The following is an 18,707-nucleotide window of genomic DNA, read 5'->3' on the forward strand; positions in this document are numbered from 1 at the left end:
TCTCATCTTTCTGCTGCTCAACGTGTCCTAAGGTATCTTCGCACAGATCCCTCACAAGGGATCCTTTTATCTTCCCATCCTTCTTTTGATTTGATGGCTTTTTGCGACGCTGATTGGGCCGCCTGTCGTGATTCACGTCGTTCAGTGAGTGGATTTTTTATTACCCTTGGAGGAGCCCCCATTTCCTGGAAATCTAAGAAACAAGCATCCATCTCTTTATCATCCGCCAAAGCTGAATATCGTTCAATGCGTCGAGTCACGGCTGAGATTACATGGCTTGTTCGTCTTTTGGCCGATTTCACAGTCCATCCCACTTTGCCTGTCCCTCTTCACTCTAACAGTCAAGCTGCCATTCACATAGCTCGTAACCCCGTCTTTCATGAACGCACCAAACATGTGGAGTTGGATTGTCACTTTGTTCGTCAACAATTTTTGTCTGGTTTAATCTCTCTCCATTTTGTTCCGTCGGACTCTCAGCTCGCAGATCTATTTACCAAACCCTTATCTGGGGGTTCTCATCGGGGTATTTTGTGCAAGCTGGGAGTCCATTCTCTCCCCTCCACCTTGAGGGGGGATGTTGAAGAACAGAACCCCCATGATAATTCAATGGATGAAGAAGCGAAGAAGAAGAAAGAAACAGATGCTACAATGAAGAAGAAGGTGTAAAGCTTCAGAGTTTACTAAGCAAATTTTGGACTTATGTCTGAAGTCTTTAGTAGTACATGACGTGGCAAAATAGTAGCCCTTGATATTCAAATCCTAAGTTCTAATCTTGACCACTGGATTAGAAGACAAAGACAGATTTGGACCATTCATTTTAATTATGCTGATACACGTGAGTGAGCACATGCTCACATTGTAAAGAATAATTTTGTTAAGTTAGTTATACCACTAGCCAATAGAAAATAGGACAAGTGTATAGGAATATTTTATTTACAATTTCTGTATCTATAGATAAGGCTGTATATAAGCAACAGTACTTCAGTGAATAAATATACAGAGAAAATTCTCACAAGTTCAAGCTTTTCTTTCAACTACTAGTAATACTTCAAATTTTCTTCTCTCCTTTTAGTAGCTTGTTTATCCACCAGCTTCTTCAGCTCTCTTTTCTTGCCTAGTAAATCTTGTTATTGATCAAAAGTTCATTTTTTTGAGCTAAAAATTCAGAATTCTGAAACCCCATTTCATATTTCAGCTTCTTATCTGGTTTATAATTTGTTCTGTTTTTTCTTGGTTGACTCTGTATCATTAGCTTGTTGGTTTAGTAGAATGGTATGTAGAGTTCAAACATATTTTTGAGCTTGTGTGGAATACTAATAGCCGAGGGTCTCTCTGCCTTTCCAGGATAGGGATAAGGTTGAGTTCATCTTGTCCTCCCTAGACTCCACGAGAATTCACTGGATTTTTTTTATTGTTGTTTTTGCTGTTGTGAGGAATACTAGTAAAAGTTCGATTCTTTTCTTGATCATCTGATTGGATTGTTGTTTCTTGAATTTTTACTAAATTCAATGAAAGAAGATCAAGAACTGAAGTATATATGCAAGTTTTGCAACAAAAGTTTCCCTTGTGGTAGATCCTTAGGGGGTCATATGAGGTCTCATTTGATCAATTCTTCCATTGATCAGACTAAAAAGAAGCTTCCATTTATTGAAGCAACTTCTCCAATTGCTGATTATGGTCTAAGAGAAAATCCAAAAAAGACTTCAAAATTTGCTGAGTCAAGTGAAGATACTTATTTGGTTCTAAATCAGAATAGTTATACAAAATTACAAAAAAAAAAAAAATTAAAAAAATAATAAACCCGGCCCGGCCCGGCCCCCTCAATCCGTAACCCTTACGGTTCAATTTTTACCCGGATAAACCCGAACCCGTTAAGACCTAACCCGGAACCGGCCCGGAACCAAACCCGTACGGGTTCAAATAACACAGGCCCGACCCACCCGTTTAACACCCATAGACCGGAGGGAGTAGATAGTATGCCCGGTATGGCCACTCCGTAGGGGTTGGGGCTTGAAATAGGGGTAGAGCCTATAGGATTGGTTGAATAATGTGTCCGTCAATTGCGTTTTTTCTTTCTATTTGAGGGTTGGGGACTGCAATTGTGAAAGTTTGAGGAAGTTATGAGACACATTTTCAATTAGGTCGGATCAGAAGCTTCATTTTAAGTGTTTCCATTTTAAGTGATTTTTTGCCCTTTTTTTTTTGGTCCACAATATTTGTTTTTTTCAATTATCAAGAAGGAATTAGTTTTTTCTTTCCAAAGTTGCACTTGGGTAAGGAACGTAGGAGTAGGTTGCTATATTTCCAATGAGCAATTTAAGGGTTAATTAATGATAAAAGGTAAATTTTTTAATTTATGTGAAATAGCCAAAAAAAAAGTCATTTAAAGTGGACCGGAGGTAGCAGGTGATTAAGCTAGCGTTTGATTACGATCCCAAATTTATTTTGAAAATCTGATCTGGGTGAAGTTTGGTTTGAAGATGAAAATGTGTTGGACATACGTTTTCAAAACATATTTTCCAACTTTATTTTGGAAAATATGTATATAATTTCCAAATTTTGGGATTTTGGCCCAAAATCAGCTCAATTTTGGAATTCGGCCAAAATATGGGCAAAATTTAAGGTCAAACATGAGTTTTGAAAATAAAACTCAAATTTATTTTGGCAAAACGGGCCTAAGAATTATACCAACCAGTCCAACCTTGCAGTTGTAGTGGCTAACAGCCAATTAATAGAAGGTAACAGGCAAAACAAACGTTAGTTAAAGCACATTAAATAATGGTCTCTTTCTCCCTTAATTGGTTGGTATCACATGCTAAATAAGCAAACCTCAAAATCCCCATCTTCTCCTCCATCCCTACACATTTCCTGCACCCCCAAGACCCAAATGTGCTCACTCAAACATATTCCACTTGAGTCCCAACTTCCAAAACAAGCATGACAAGAAAGAAAAGAAAGAGAAGAGTAGTATAACAACATACAAAAAGTGAAAAAAGCCAAAGGAACAGACCCTCTCTGTCTCTGTTCCACCTGCCAAACAGATACCTAAAGCAGAAATCCTACCCCTGAAACTCCTAATTTAGCGCCACCGCCTGCAGCTACAATTGTATCCTCGCCGCCTCTGCCTCCAACATTGAGCCCTCCGAGCCCCGTGACCGTGAGTCCAGGTCCAGTGCATTCTTAGCGTTATTCTGATCTTTTACCCTTGGGAAAAATTTCGATTAGTTTTTAGCGTTTGTATAGAAAAATTGGCAATGTCGCTGCTATAGCAGAATGACAATTTTAGTCTCGTGAATCTGATTATTGATTTTTCTGCTAATCCAATTTCGACTCTCACTTGCGGAAATGAAAAGAAAAGAAATACAGTAATATTTTTGGTACATAAAAGAAAAGAAATAATGGAGTAATGGACTTGAATAAAACTCTTTAGAGAACATTCAATTTTCTCCCTGTTTTTCTCCATGTAAAAAATAAAGACTATCATTTTGTTTATTCCAATTGGGAAAAGATGAGAGAATTTGCGGACGCAGTCACATTCACACAGGACAACAACGGGATGACAAAATTTTATTCTTTTTATAATTAATTGAATTTGGGGTTACCATTTGCTCTTCTTCATTCTCTGACTTGACAAAGATGATAGTACAATTTCAGCTGAACTTTCTGTTTAATATACTCCATTTAGGACTAGTAAAATAATAACATCACAACAACAAGAAGTCAATTTCATTAGTCATCAAATTAATTAGAGGAGGAAAGGGTCGTAATAAGTAAATTGAAAAGGGTGAGATGGTTCATGCCTTCATTGATCATGGAACTATAAGAAATGAAAAAAATATAAAAATAAAAACAGAGTGAAGATGATGATGTATTTCCCACATAAAGGATTTAGGAAAAGACAGGGAGAAAATGGGATGCGTTGGTTGATGGTCCTTCAATTGGATTCAAGTACAAACAGCAGAAACCCAAAGGTGAGAATCCAATGAAAATGTCTTCTATTTGGTGGATCAAATTTGGGGGAGTACACAAACGGTCATTCTTAGGACTACCATTATTTATTTAGTCTTAAAATTTTTAATTTTAGGATAATTCAAGGCATTTGTGTCATGAAAAATTAAACCGAAAAAATAAAATTCAGGATGCGTTGGCTGATTCTTAAATAGCTGCCCTTTCGAGTGACTATCCGGTGTCATTTCTACAACAAATTTTTCCTTGTCACAAGATTTCTTTTGCATCTCGAAGAGCTAGTTTCTGTTTGAATTATGTATTCAAAATCAGAAGACGTTAGTTTAAGAAAACAAAAACAGAAAATTTCGAGCCCACAAGTTTCTTGTGTATCCTTAAGGAATTTAATCCCCTCACAGTTGCCCAATGTTTCGGATTAATTTCTCCCAGGATAGAACGGAATAACTATTCTGTGATAGCGGCACTTCAAATCATAGAATTTCGGCGAACTCAAATGGCGGAGCAAATCATACAAAATACTTACGTTTTTGCTTTGAAAAACAATGCAGAATGCAGAAGATAGAGGGGAGAGATTTTCAGATTCGGTCGTGGAAAAATGAGGCCGAGCCTCTCTATTTATAGCCAACAAAGTTGAGTTCCAACAGGTGCGAAGGTGCCTGTTCGTTGATAAGGTGTCTATTCATCAGAAAGTTTGAATTTCTGTTAAACGGAATATTTGGTCGCGAATTTGACCGTTGGAAAATAATGCCGCAAAATTTCAAATTAATATTTTCGCGCAAAATATTAGGAAAGGAAATATTAAATGACGGAAAAGGAAAATAAATTTGGTCCAAAAAATTATCAATCAATCAAATCCAAATCCAAATCTAATTATGAGGGACAACGACAACACGAGGCTTGCTTCTCTTCTCAACTCTTTAAGAGCTAGAAGAAGTGCTTTCATATATAAGCACAAGAATTTTCCTCTTCCTATCCAATGAGGGACAAAGTTACTTTGTAAAAGGGACTAATCCAAAATTTTATTTTTCTCTATTTGTTTCCCACCATTTTTAATTCACACCTTTTTGTTTTAATTAATAAAACCCAACAATCTCCACATGAATTGAGAATGGCTATTCGGAAAACATGCATGAAAAAATTGTGTGATTCGCAAGTAAGGATTAATCGCATCTGAATAAGTAGGTTTCCCTTTGAACTTTCCATAGTGAACATATATCGGATATACTCGTTCAATCGGTAGATTTGATATCTTTGAACCATAAAACTTTGGTGTATACCTAGACATCCATACGTCACACAATCAACTCTTAACCGTCTTTGATTCTCATTGTTGTGTTCGTTTCAGCCATGAACACTCACTAGTTTCATAAGTGCGTAGAGAACTGGTATTACAAATTCTTCTTGAAGCGGCTTACACTTCACACTTATATAGGTGATTCTTGAACGTGTTATCCCGTAGATACACTATCTGATATACGCCGTATCAAACTTAGAAACCATTAAAAAGCCTTAATGTTTTATCCTTGGTACTGAACATTGTCTTCATCATAAGAATGGACCAAAATTTTATTTGACAATGTTGAACCGTCACTAATGACTTTGTTTGATCTCCTTGCACCTAGATCTCGGGATCTCCGGTCTTCTAGGTAGAGTTACCACCACAGTGACTTGTCCTCGTCCATAGTCTCATTCCCTTTGATGACTTCTCAATCGCCTCTCTAGTTAGGCCTTTTGTAAGCGGATCCGATACATTATCTTTTGACTTTACATAGTCAATTGCGATAATTTCACTTGAGAGTAGCTGTCTAACGGTATTATGTCTTCATCGTCTGTTACCAGATTTTCCTTTATACATAACGCAATGTATGCATATAGGTTCCAAATGTTTGGGCCAAAATGGAATATCTTCCAAGAAATTTCGAAGCCATTCAGCTTCTTCACCGACCTTGTTTAAAGCTATAAACTGAGACTCCATTGTAAAGCGGGCGATACATGTCTGTTTGGAAGACTTCCAAGAAACTGCTCCTCCACCAATGGTAAAAACTTATCCACTTGTGGATCTTGATTATGTTGATCCGGTGATCCAATTTGCATCGCTATATCCCTCAATAGCTGTAGGATAATTATTGTAATGCAATGCATAGTCTCGGGGTATATTTCAAATACCCCAAAACTCGTTTCATTGCTATCCAATGAGCTAGGTCGGGATTACTTGAATATCGACTAAGCTTACTTATCGCACAAGCTATATCAGGTCGTGTACAATTCATAATATACATCAAACTTCCCAACCCTCAAGCATATTTCAATTGAGACTTGCTTTGACCTTTATTCTTCACAAGAGTATGGTTTAAATCAATTGTCGTTCTTGCAACTTTAAAGTCCATATATTTGAACTTTTCAAGTACCATTTTAATATAATGAGATTGAGACAAAGCTAGTGTCACGACCCTAGTTCACCAACCGTGAACATGTCATGACGGCACCTGGTTTCCATGACCAGGTAAGCCTAACATTTGCGGAAATATAATAATTGAGGAAAAATAAAGAAAATCAAATCAAATATCTAAAGGTAACTGTACTGAATGCCACTTGGCAAGTACAACTCAATATCACAAGTCTAAAACAGTTCCCAAAACCCGGAAACTCACGGGCAACACAGGCTACAGAAGTGTATAGTAAAGGTTCCAAACTCCAGAATTTCTAACAACCGAAGAAGGAAAACTAAGTACTAAAGATAGAGTAAGAAGGAGACTCGTCGGTCTGCGGACGCAGCAGATCTACCTCGAAGTCTCCGTAGTCCTCCTGCCTCACTGATAGTGCGCCTGAGCGGAGGTACCTGGATGATCTGCACATGAAAAACATGCGCAGGAAGGGCATGAGTATACCACATCGGTACTTAGTAAGTGCCAAGCCTAACCTCGGTTGGGTAATGACGAGGAAGGTCAGGGCCCTACTGAGACAAAATATAATAATAATAATAATTTAACAATATAAAAATCTGACAGATATAATAAGTACAGCAGTGAGATAAGACAAGTCAACGAGGCTATAACAACTACACGAGTACAGAATAAACACAGAGTAAACACAGCTCAATACCAATGATAACAATGAGGGTCTCCCAGGATACCGTCCTGTAGCCCTTTTCCTCAACTGTCTAGTAGATCTCCCGGGATACCGTCCCGTAGTCCATCATATATGTACATCCGAAGGATCTCCCGGAATACCGTCCCGTAGTCCAACCATCAATGTACAGGGGGATCTATCGGGAATCGAACCCGCAGTCCCAAAGTAAAAGTGCAGGGGGATCTATCGGGAATCGAACTCGCAGTCCCAAAGTAAACAAACAAGGGGGGAGCTACCGGAATCCCACATCCGTAGTCCCAATGTAAATGCGCAATCACAACCAGAAGGTACACGGAAACGAAGTACAAAAGACAAGAAACAGGTAGTACTGACCTAGCATGCTTCACGTAGTACAGTCAAGGCAACTTAAGCAATTAGGCAAGTTAAATCAACTAAACATGCTTTCCTAATCTAACACAGGTTACAATTGCAAGTAGAATAAAGCAAATATGAAAGGAACTCAATCTCAATATCTTAAGAAAATCGGTTTTTCAACAATTGGCTCAATTACGCGCTCGTCACCTCGCGTACAAGGCACTCAAATCAACAAATAACAAATCCTAAGGGGAAAGGTCCCCCACACAAGGTTAAACAAGCCACTTACCTCGAACCGGCTCGATATCAACTAGAAACCACGCTCTTGCCACGAGTATCCAACTCCAAATGGCCCAAATCCAATCGTTGCTCTTGAAAAACCTTCGAAATTTCTCCCAAAACCGAGCTCTCTAGCTTGAGTTTTGTTAAAAATGGCCAAACCCTCGTTTTGAAATGTTTATATCTGCCCAGGGATTTTGTTCTACGCGATCGCAGGAGTAGGCATGCGATCGCATAGAGAAAAAAATGGGAAGCCCAGAAAATGGTCTATGCGAACGCATAAGGAGTAATGCGATCGCAGAAGAGTAAAATTGGAAGGTCCAGAAATTGTTCAATGCGAACGCAGCCAAGGTATTGCGATCGCAGAAGAGGTGAGAGCTGAACTGTGCGATCGCGGACAGCTTATGCGATCGCATAGAAGGGTTTGGTCCCCCTCCAGAATTGCACTACGCAATCGCAAGGTTATTGATGCGATCGCAATGAAGAAAGGTTCTGCAACAGCTGAAGGGATTTTCTGCAACATTTTCCAACTCCAAAGTGCTCCATTGAGCACCCGAAACACACCCGAGGCCCCCGGGACCTCAACCAAACCTACGGACATATCCCATAACATCATTCAAACTTGTACCAATCCTTAAACCACCTAAAACAATGCCGGAAACACGAATTAATTAAGGATTCAAGCCTAAGAACTTCAAATTCCAACAAAACACGCTTTCGATCAAAAACCTAACCAAACCTCGCCCGAATGACCTGAAATTTTGCACACACATCCCAAATGACATGACGGAGCTACTGCAACTTCCGGAATTCCAATCCGACCCTCGGATCAAAAACTCACTATCGGACCGGAAACTTTAAAACTTCGGCAATTCAAGCCTAAATGAGCTACGAGCCTCCAAAATACATCCCGAACACGCTCCCAACCCCGAAATCACCTAACGGAGCTAACGGAACCATCGGATTTCCATTCCGAGGTCGTCTTCACACTGTCCCGATTACGGACCATTTTTCAACTCTTAAGCTCTCATTTAGGGACTAAGTGTCCCAAAACACTCCGAATCCCAACACCGAACGCCCCGGCAAACCAAAATAGCAGAAATGAACTTAGGGGAAGCAGTTAATGGGGGATCGGGGCGTAAATTCCAAAAATGACCGGCCGGGTCGTTACATCCTCCTACACTTAAACATTCGTTCGTCCTCAAACGAGCATAGAGAACATACCTGAAGTAGTGAAAAGATGAGGGTACTGGCTGCGCATATCCTGCTCGGTCTCCCAAGTCGCCTCCTCGGCCGGCTGACCCCGCCACTGAACCTTCACTGAAGCGATGTTCTTTGACCTCAACTTCCTGATCTGACTGTCCAAAATAGCCATTGGCTCCTCAACATAGGATAGATCCTTGTCCACCTGGACTGAACTGAAATCCAACACATGCGACGGATCCCCGTGATATCTCCGGAGCATCGAAACATGAAATACCGGATGAACTCCAACCAAACTGGGAGGTAAGGCAAGCTCATAGGCAACCTCCCCAACTCGCCTCAAGATCTCAAAAGGGCCAATAAACCTCGGACTCAACTTCCCTTTCTTTCCAAACCTCATGACGCCCTTCATAGGCGAGACCCGAAGCAGAACCCGCTCACCAACCATATATGAAACATCACGAACCTTCCTGTTCGTAACTCTTCTGTCTAGACTGGGCGGTACGGAGTCTGTCCTGAATCACCTTGACCTTCTCCAATGCATCCTGAACCATCTCTGTACCCAATAGCCTGGCCTCACCCGGCTCGAACCAACCCATCGGAGATCTACACCTCCTGCCATATAAAGCCTCATACGGCGCCATCCGAATGCTGGACTGATAACTGTTGTTATAAGCAAACTCCGCCAATGGCAGGAAATGATCCCAAGACCCTCCAAACTCAATCACGCACGCACGGAGCATGTCCTCAAGAATCTGAATAGTGCGCTCGGACTGTCCGTCCGTCTGGGGGTGAAATGCTGTGCTCAACTCCACCCGAGTGCCCAACTCCTGCTGCACAACTCTCCAGAACCGCGATGTAAACTGAGTACCTCTGTCCGAAATGATAGAAACTGGAATACCATGCAGACGGACGATCTCCCTGATAAACTCTCCGCCAATCGCTCCGATGAATAAGTGGTACACACAGGAATGAAATGAGCGGACTTGGTCAGCCGGTCCACAATAACCCAAATGGAATCAAACTTNCTCGAAGTCTCCGTAGTCCTCCTGCCTCACTGATAGTGCGCCTGAGCGAAGGTACCTGGATGATCTGCACATGAAAAACATGCGCAGGAAGGGCATGAGTACACCACAGCGGTACTCAGTAAGTGCCAAGCCTAACCTCGGTTGGGTAGTGACGAGGAAGGTCAGGGCCCTACTGAGACAAAATATAATAATAATAATAATTTAACAATATAAAAATCTGACAGATATAATAAGTACAGCAGTGAGATAAGACAAGTCAACGAGGCTATAACAACTACACGAGTACAGAATAAACACAGAGTAAACACAGCTCAATACCAATGATAACAATGAGGGTCTCCCAGGATACCGTCCTGTAGCCCTTTTCCTCAACTGTCTAGTAGATCTCCCGGGATACCGTCCCGTAGTCCATCATATATGTACATCCGAAGGATCTCCCGGAATACCGTCCCGTAGTCCAACCATCAATGTACAGGGGGATCTATCGGGAATCGAACCCGCAGTCCCAAAGTAAAAGTGCAGGGGGATCTATCGGGAATCGAACTCGCAGTCCCAAAGTAAACAAACAAGGGGGGAGCTACCGGAATCCCACATCCGTAGTCCCAATGTAAATGCGCAATCACAACCAGAAGGTACACGGAAACGAAGTACAAAAGACAAGAAACAGGTAGTACTGACCTAGCATGCTTCACGTAGTACAGTCAAGGCAACTTAAGCAATTAGGCAAGTTAAATCAACTAAACATGCTTTCCTAATCTAACACAGGTTACAATTGCAAGTAGAATAAAGCAAATATGAAAGGAACTCAATCTCAATATCTTAAGAAAACCGAATTTTCAACAATTGGCTCAATTACGCGCTCGTCACCTCGCGTACAAGGCACTCAAATCAACAAATAACAAATCCTAAGGGGAAAGGTCCCCCACACAAGGTTAAACAAGCCACTTACCTCGAACCGGCTCGATATCAACTAGAAACCACGCTCTTGCCACGAGTATCCGACTCCAAATGGCCCAAATCCAATCGTTGCTCTTGAAAAACCTTCTAAATTTCTCCCAAATCCGAGCTCTCTAGCTTGAGTTTTGTTAAAAATGGCCAAACCCTCGTTTTGAAATGTTTATATCTGCCCAGGGATTTTGTTCTACGCGATCGCAGGAGTAGGCATGCGATCGCATAGAGAAAAAAATGGGAAGCCCAGAAAATGGACTATGCGAACGCATAAGGAGTAATGCGATCGCAGAAGAGTAAAATTGGAAGGTCCAGAAATTGTTCAATGCGAACGCAACCAAGGTATTGCGATCGCAGAAGAGGTGAGAGCTGAACTGTGCGATCGCGGACAGCTTATGCGATCGCATAGAAGGGTTTGGTCCCCCTCCAGAATTGCACTACGCGATCGCATGGTTATTGATGCGATCGCAATGAAGAAAGGTTCTGCAACAGCTGAAGGGATTTTCTGCAACATTTTCCAACTCCAAAGTGCTCCGTTGAGCACCCGAAACACACCCGAGGCCCCCGGGACCTCAACCAAACCTACGGACATATCCCATAACATCATTCAAACTTGTACCAATCCTTAAACCACCTAAAACAACGCCGGAAACACGAATTAATCAAGAATTCAAGCCTAAGAACTTCAAATTCCAACAAAACACGCTTTCGATCAAAAACCTAACCAAACCTCGCTCGAATGACCTGAAATTTTGCACACACATCCCAAATGACATGACGGAGCTACTGCAACTTCCGGAATTCCAATCCGACCCTCGGATCAAAAACTCACTATCGGACCGGAAACTTCAAAAATTCAAACTTCGGCGTTTCAAGCCTAAATGAGCTACGAGCCTCCAAAATACATTCCGAACACGCTCCCAACCCCGAAATCACCTAACGGAGCTAACGGAACCATCAGATTTCCATTCCGAAGCCGTCTTCACACTATTCCAATTACGGACCATTTTTCAACTCTTAAGCTCTCATTTAGGGACTAAGTGTCCCAAAACACTCCGAATCCCAACACCGAACGCCCCGGCAAACCAAAATAGCAGAAATGAACTTAGGGGAAGCAGTTAATGGGGGATCAGGGCGTAAATTCCAAAAACGACCGGCCGGGTCGTTACATCTAGACCTTGAGAAGTCTTAAGGATCTTAAATTCCAAAATTAAATCGGCAATTCCTAAGTCTTTCATATCAAACTTACTAGTAAGCATACGCTTAGTAGCATTTATGTTAGCAATGTCGTTAAGTCATTATTATCATATCATCCACATATAAATAAATAATGACTATTTGATTGGAGTATTCTTAATGTAAACACATTTGTCACACTCATTGATCTTGAAATCATTTGACAACATTGTTAGGTCAAATTTTGCGTGCCATTATTTTGGTGCTTGTTTTAGTCCGTAAAGTGACTTAACAAGTCGACACACCTTCTTTTCTTTTTCGGGAACTACTAACCTTTCAGGTTGCTTCATATAAATTTCTTCCTCCAATTCTCCATTTAAGAAGGTTGCCTTCATATCCATCTGATGTATTTGAAGGCTATGCACGGCGGCTAACGTTATTAACACCCGGATAGATGTAATACTCGTTACTGGTGAGTATGTGTCAAAGTAATCAAGAACTTCTCGTTGCCTAAACCCTTTAACAACTAATCTTGCCTTATATTTGTTAGCAGTACCATCAGCTTTCATTTTTCTTTTGAATATTTACTTAGAACCCAAAGTTTATTTCCCGGAGGAAGATCAATCAATTCCCAAGTATGATTACTTAATATGGATTCTATCTCACTATTGAATGCCTCTTTCCAATATTTTGCTTCCGAGGAAGACATTGCTTCCTTAAATTTGAGGTTAATTTTCCAACAAGAATGCCACAAAATCTGGTCCAAAGGAAGTAGTTGTCCTTTGACGTTTACTACGTCTTGGATTTTCCACATTAAAAGTACTTTCCTTTTTCTTCTTGTTGAGGTAGCTTAGATTTTTCACTAGACGACTTACATTCTTTTTTATACGCATACATATTATAAAGAATTCAGCATTTTCTGATTCAATTACCGTATTAATATGAATGTCGGAATTTTCTGATTTATGAACCAGAAAACGATATGCCTTACTATTTGTTTCATATCCTAAGAAAACACAATCGACAGTTTTTGGTCCAATCTTTACCATTTTAGGTTTAGGGACTTGCACTTTAGCCAAACACCCCCACACTTTAAAATATTTTAAGTTGGGTTTCCTTCCTTTACATTTTTCGTATGGAATGGATTGTGTTTTGTTATGGGGAACTCGATTGAGTATTCGGTTAGCTGTATGAATAGCCCCCCCCCCCCCCCCCCCATAAATTCTGAGGTAAACCAAAATTTATTAACAAGGCATTCATCATCTCTTTTAACGTTCTATCCTTTCTTTCTGCAATTCCATTAGATTGCGATGAGTAAGGGGCAGTTCTTTGGTGAATAATGCTATATTCCAAACATATTTCTTCAAAAGGAGATTCATATTCACCACCCCTATCACTTCTTATCATTTTGATCTTTTTGTTTAGTTGCGTTTTAACTTTATTTTTGTATTGCTTGAATACATCAATTGCTTCATCTTTACTATTAAGTAAGTGAGTGTGTGTGTGTGTGTCTATATATATATATATATATATATATATATATATATATATATATATATATATAGTACTATCATCATAAAGCAATAAAGTTATGAAATACTTTTTTCCACCGCGAGATGGTATTGACTTCATGTCGTAAATATCTGTGTGAATTAAGTCTAAAGGATTTGAATTCCTTTCAACCGACTTATAAGAATGTTTAACATATTTTGATTCCATACATATCTGACATTTCGAGTTATTGCATTCAAACTTAGGCAATACTTTCAAATTAATCATTTTTCGCAAAGTTCTGAAGTTGAAGTGACCTAAATATTTATACCATAATTTATTTGACTCAAGAAAGTAAGAAGAAGGTAGAATTTTATTCATATCAATGGCAATTACATTGAGTTTGAAAAAGACCTCAGTAAGGTAACCTTTTCCTGCATACATTTCATTCTTACTAACGACAACCTTGTCGGAAACAAAAATACACTTAAAGCCGTTCTTGACTAGAAGTGACGCCGAGACTAAATTTTTTCGCATTTCAGGAACATGAAGAACATCGGTTAGAGTCACAATCCTGACAGAAGTCATCTTTAAAGCTATCTTGCCCATTCCTTCAATTTTTTCGGTAGTGATGCCATAAAACTGTCTTATCGGGACCAGCGGGAGCATAAGAAGTAAACAACTCCTTGTTAGCACAAGCATGACGAGTATCCCCAGAATCAAGCCACCAATCTTTAGGATTTTCGACTAGTTTGCATTCAGAAAGCATGTCACACAAAACGTCTATTTCATCATTCTTCTCAACCATGTTTTGCTTGGCTTTTCTTTTTTGTCCTTCTTTGGTGCACGACAGTCAACAGCCTTGTGTCCAGTCTTTCAAAAATTGTGGCAATTACCTTTAAACTTCTTTTTTCTTGGTAATTCTTTGGTCCAGACGGCTTCTTTCTCTTTTTGCTCGTTGAAGCTTCCTCAATAATATTTGCACCCATTATTGTTGAATTTTTACGAGACTTCTTTTCTGCAGCCTTTTTGTCCTCTTCAATCCTTAGGCAAACAATAAGGTCTTCCAATATCATCTTCTTGCGCTTATGTTTTAAGTAGTTTTTAAAGTCCTTTCACATTGGAGGCAACTTTTCAATAAATGCTGCAACTTGAAACGCTTCATTTATAACCATACCTACAATCAAAAATTTAGAATTAATAATATAATCAATATCTTTAATAAAAATATTGATTCGATATATATCTTCAGCAAGGAGATCATGAACGATGACTTGCAGTTCTTGAACTTGAGTTATGACATACTTACTGTTAGCCATTTTAAAGTCCAAGAACTTTGCGACAACAAACTTCTTAAGTCCAGCATCTTCCATCTTGTACTTCTTTTCAAGAGCGGTCCACAACTCTTTCGAAGTTTCCATGATACTGTAGACATTGTACAAGCCATCTTCCAAGCAACTCAAGATATAATTTTCACACAAGAAGTCAAAATGCTTCCATGCCTCCGTGACCATAAACTGCTCATTAGCCGGAGATTCTTCTCCCAATATTGGAACGTCCTTGCTGATAAAGTGCTGCAAACTAAGTGTGGTCAGGTAGAAGAACATTTTCTATTGCCAGCGCTTGAAGTCCGCGCCGAAATATTTTTCGGACTTTTCTGCCGGTGCCATCGCTGGTGCAGGCATTGTGCGACTTGAAGACGCAGTAGCCATTGCAGCAGTAGTCGTCCTAACATAACCGTTTATTGTTCCATACTTGTTGTCATTTTTCCGTAAAAGAAATTGAAACAAACAGAATTATCTCGGTGATGTTTTTATATCTTCAAACCAAATACAAACAACCGAGTTGAAAATCACAAGGATTTTTAATCTTGGATTAAGTAGAAAGTCACAAAGACTTTAATCTTAAACTAGAGTAGAAAATTCGATATTTAATTTCCAAAACGGGAGTAGAAAATCGCTAAAATTTTAGTCTCGCGAACCACAAAGTAAGATGAACACAGAAATAAATATTAAATTCCCTAAGCTTGTTTGAATTCTGTATTCAAAACTAGAAAATCAGAAGACGTTAGTTTAAGAAAATAAAAACAGAAAATTTCATGCCCACAAGTTTTATTGTGTCCTTAAGGAATTTAATCCCCTCACAATTTTCCAAGGTTTCGGATTAGTTCCTTCCAAGATAGAACGGAATAATTATTCTGTGATAGCGGCGGCGAACTCAAATGGCGGAGCAAATCACATAAAATGCTTACGTTTTTGCTTTGAAAAATAATGTAGAATGCAGAAGATAAAGGGGAGAGATTTTCAGATTTGGTCATGGAAAAATGAGGCCGAGCCTCTCAATTTATAACCAACAAAGTTGAGTCCCAACAGGTGGAAAGGTTCGTTGATAAGGTGTCTATTCAACAAAAAGTTTGAATTTCTATTAAACGGAAGATCGCGAATTTGACCGTTGGAAAATAATGTCGCAAAATTTCTAATTAGTATTCTGCTAAAAAATATTAGGGAAGGAAATATTAAATGACGGAAAAGAAAAATAAATTTAGTCCAAAAAATTATTAATCAAGCATACGCGGAGGGACGACGACGGCGCGAAGGTTACTTCTCTTCTCAACTCTTTAAGAGCTAGAAGAAGTGCTTCTATATATAAGCACAAGAATTTTTCCTCTTCTTATCCGATCAGGGAACAAAGTTCCTTTGTAAAAGGGACTAATTCAAAATTTCATTTCCCTTTATTTCTTTTCCCACCATTTTTCATTCACACCTTTTTGTTTTAATTAATAAAACCCAACAGTTTCATCACCATTCCCTGCTATTTTTAATCTATAAAATTTATGCACATAACTTACTAAATTACGCAAAATGAGAATTGAGACCTTTTAACTTCCCACAAAATTGCGGATAAAGGAGGTTTACGTGCCACAGATGACCTATATTATACTTCTATTGGCATAATATCCCGTTCTTACATTTTAGACTCCTAATCCATTTTATATGACATTGTCTTTTTCGTTGTAAAAAATTAAGAATCTTCCATATTTCAAAATTTTTTAATTGTAATATTTTTCATTTGTCTTTATTGACAATCTTTTACATTAGGAAGAAGGTTAGAAAAGGAGGAGGAAATGTAACAACTATATTAATAACATAGAGAATTTAAAGAAACTAGAATACCTAAACCTTAGAATTAATTGAGAAAAGAAATTTAAGACTCTAAAAGAAAATATAATAATAAAATGTGATTTCAATAGAGAGAGAGAGAGCTTATACGTCAAAATAATTTTCTTCTTGAATTTTGCATTTAATCAAATACTGTCATGTGAAATGAAATAGAAAAAGTTAATTTTTCAGGAATCAAAGCCCATTTTTACATTTCGAAAGCATTTAGGACCAAAGCCCTTTAGACTTTAGTGCTACAAATAGAACTTGAATTCTATTTTACTTATTTTTACACATTGTTGAAACATAAATCAAAATTTATTACTTTGTTAAGAAGGACTGGTTTTCTTTAATATATGTAAGTTAGAGATTGACGTTTAGATAATATTTTTTTTGAAATTGATTTTTTTTTTTGAAATTACAGTCGAAAAACAAAAGAATGATAAATTTTACAAATAATATATTAATTGAAGTTGAAATAATAAAATAATTTCTATGGACCCCACATTTGGGTTATTAATGAGTTTCGGTGACTTGGTGCGGGAGGGGAGGAGCTTTCAGCTATGGATTCAATTGAACTCATAAATTTCGATACGAATAATGGATTTATATGTAAAAATTTCCTAAAATCTCAATAAGTATTAGATTTGAACTCATAATATTAACAACACAATATATTCAATGCTAAAAATCTTAAAAGTTGAACCCATTGAATTTAAATCCTGAATCCAGCCGGTTGAAAACGTCGAAATATGGTCAGTTGTAATGCATGTGAATTTTTTCTGTCCATAGATCGGCGGAGGGGAAGTCGAACTATTTCAGCAACATTTTATAAGTTAGAGTACTTATCTGTCGCTAATTATGAGCAAAATATATTACGTGTTATGAAACAATAAAAGAAGAAGAAAAGTATTGCAGGGAAAAGTGGGGAGAGAGAATTCTTATTAATATTTGGGATGAATTACAATAGAATAGAACCCTCTATTTATAGGGAGAGGGTGACTTAACCACCAAGCAATGAACCCTAGAATCTCTCTAAATATAGACATTCACCATAAATAGAACTCTAATTATAACACTCCCCCTTGAATGTCTATTCAACAGATAATGTGCCTCGTTAAAACCTTAACTAAAATAAAACCCAGTGGGAAAAAAATTCTAGTAAAGGAAAAAGAGTACACTTATCTAACAATACGCATTTTGGTTGCCTCGTTAAAAACCTTGCAAGGAAAACCCAGTGGGACAAAACCTTGTAAGGAAAAAGAGTACAACGCGTATTAACTCCCCCTGATTAGAGCATCAATTCACATCCTTAAGCATTTGCATTCCAATCTTATGCACCATCTTCAAAAGATTTTTGGTAGAGATTTGATGAACAAATCAGCCATATTAACTTGAATGAATATATTGCACCTTGAAATCATCATTCTTGATAGAGATGAATTGTCTTCATATGATCTTGTTGGAATCGTCAGTTCAATATCTTCATATAGAGGTGAAAACTCTTGCTATCATATTATCTGCCTATAGTTATAGCAAGATACATTTGTGCACAAATTGCACTGAGGATGTAGTACTTCATGACCATGAATTCTATATGCTTTAAGCAATTTAAATCCTTCAGGGATTGTTAAGTCATATGTGACGACCCAAAGGGTCATCACCGGATTTCTCTCTTTTCCATGCTTCCGAGGACTTGAAAACCTCGCTTTTAGTTGCCTCGATTTGCGTGCGCAGTCCGGGTGCGAAGCCGGAAAGCTTTTATGTTGAAATATGTGAACTTTGTGAAAAATTTGAAGAATTTTGATATTAATATTGCTAAAGTTGACTTTGGTCAACATTTTTGGTAAACGGACCCGGACCCGTAATTAGGCGGTCCCGGAGGGTCCGTAGAAAAATATGGGACTCGGGCATATGCCCGGAGTCGAATTTCGAGGTCGAGAGCCCGAGAAATAAATTTTTCTGTGAAATTATTTTTCTGAAATTATTAAGGAAAATGGAAATGAAAATTGAT

General features: G+C 38.5%; 1 pseudogene; it reads left to right on the forward strand.

Moving 5' to 3' along the window:
- The window catches only part of LOC109228112, a 43,528-nt pseudogene continuing 26,329 nt past the window's right edge, over window positions 1,509-18,707 (forward strand).

Source organism: Nicotiana attenuata, chromosome 6, assembly GCF_001879085.1.
Source record: "Nicotiana attenuata strain UT chromosome 6, NIATTr2, whole genome shotgun sequence".
NCBI lineage: Eukaryota > Viridiplantae > Streptophyta > Magnoliopsida > Solanales > Solanaceae > Nicotiana > Nicotiana attenuata.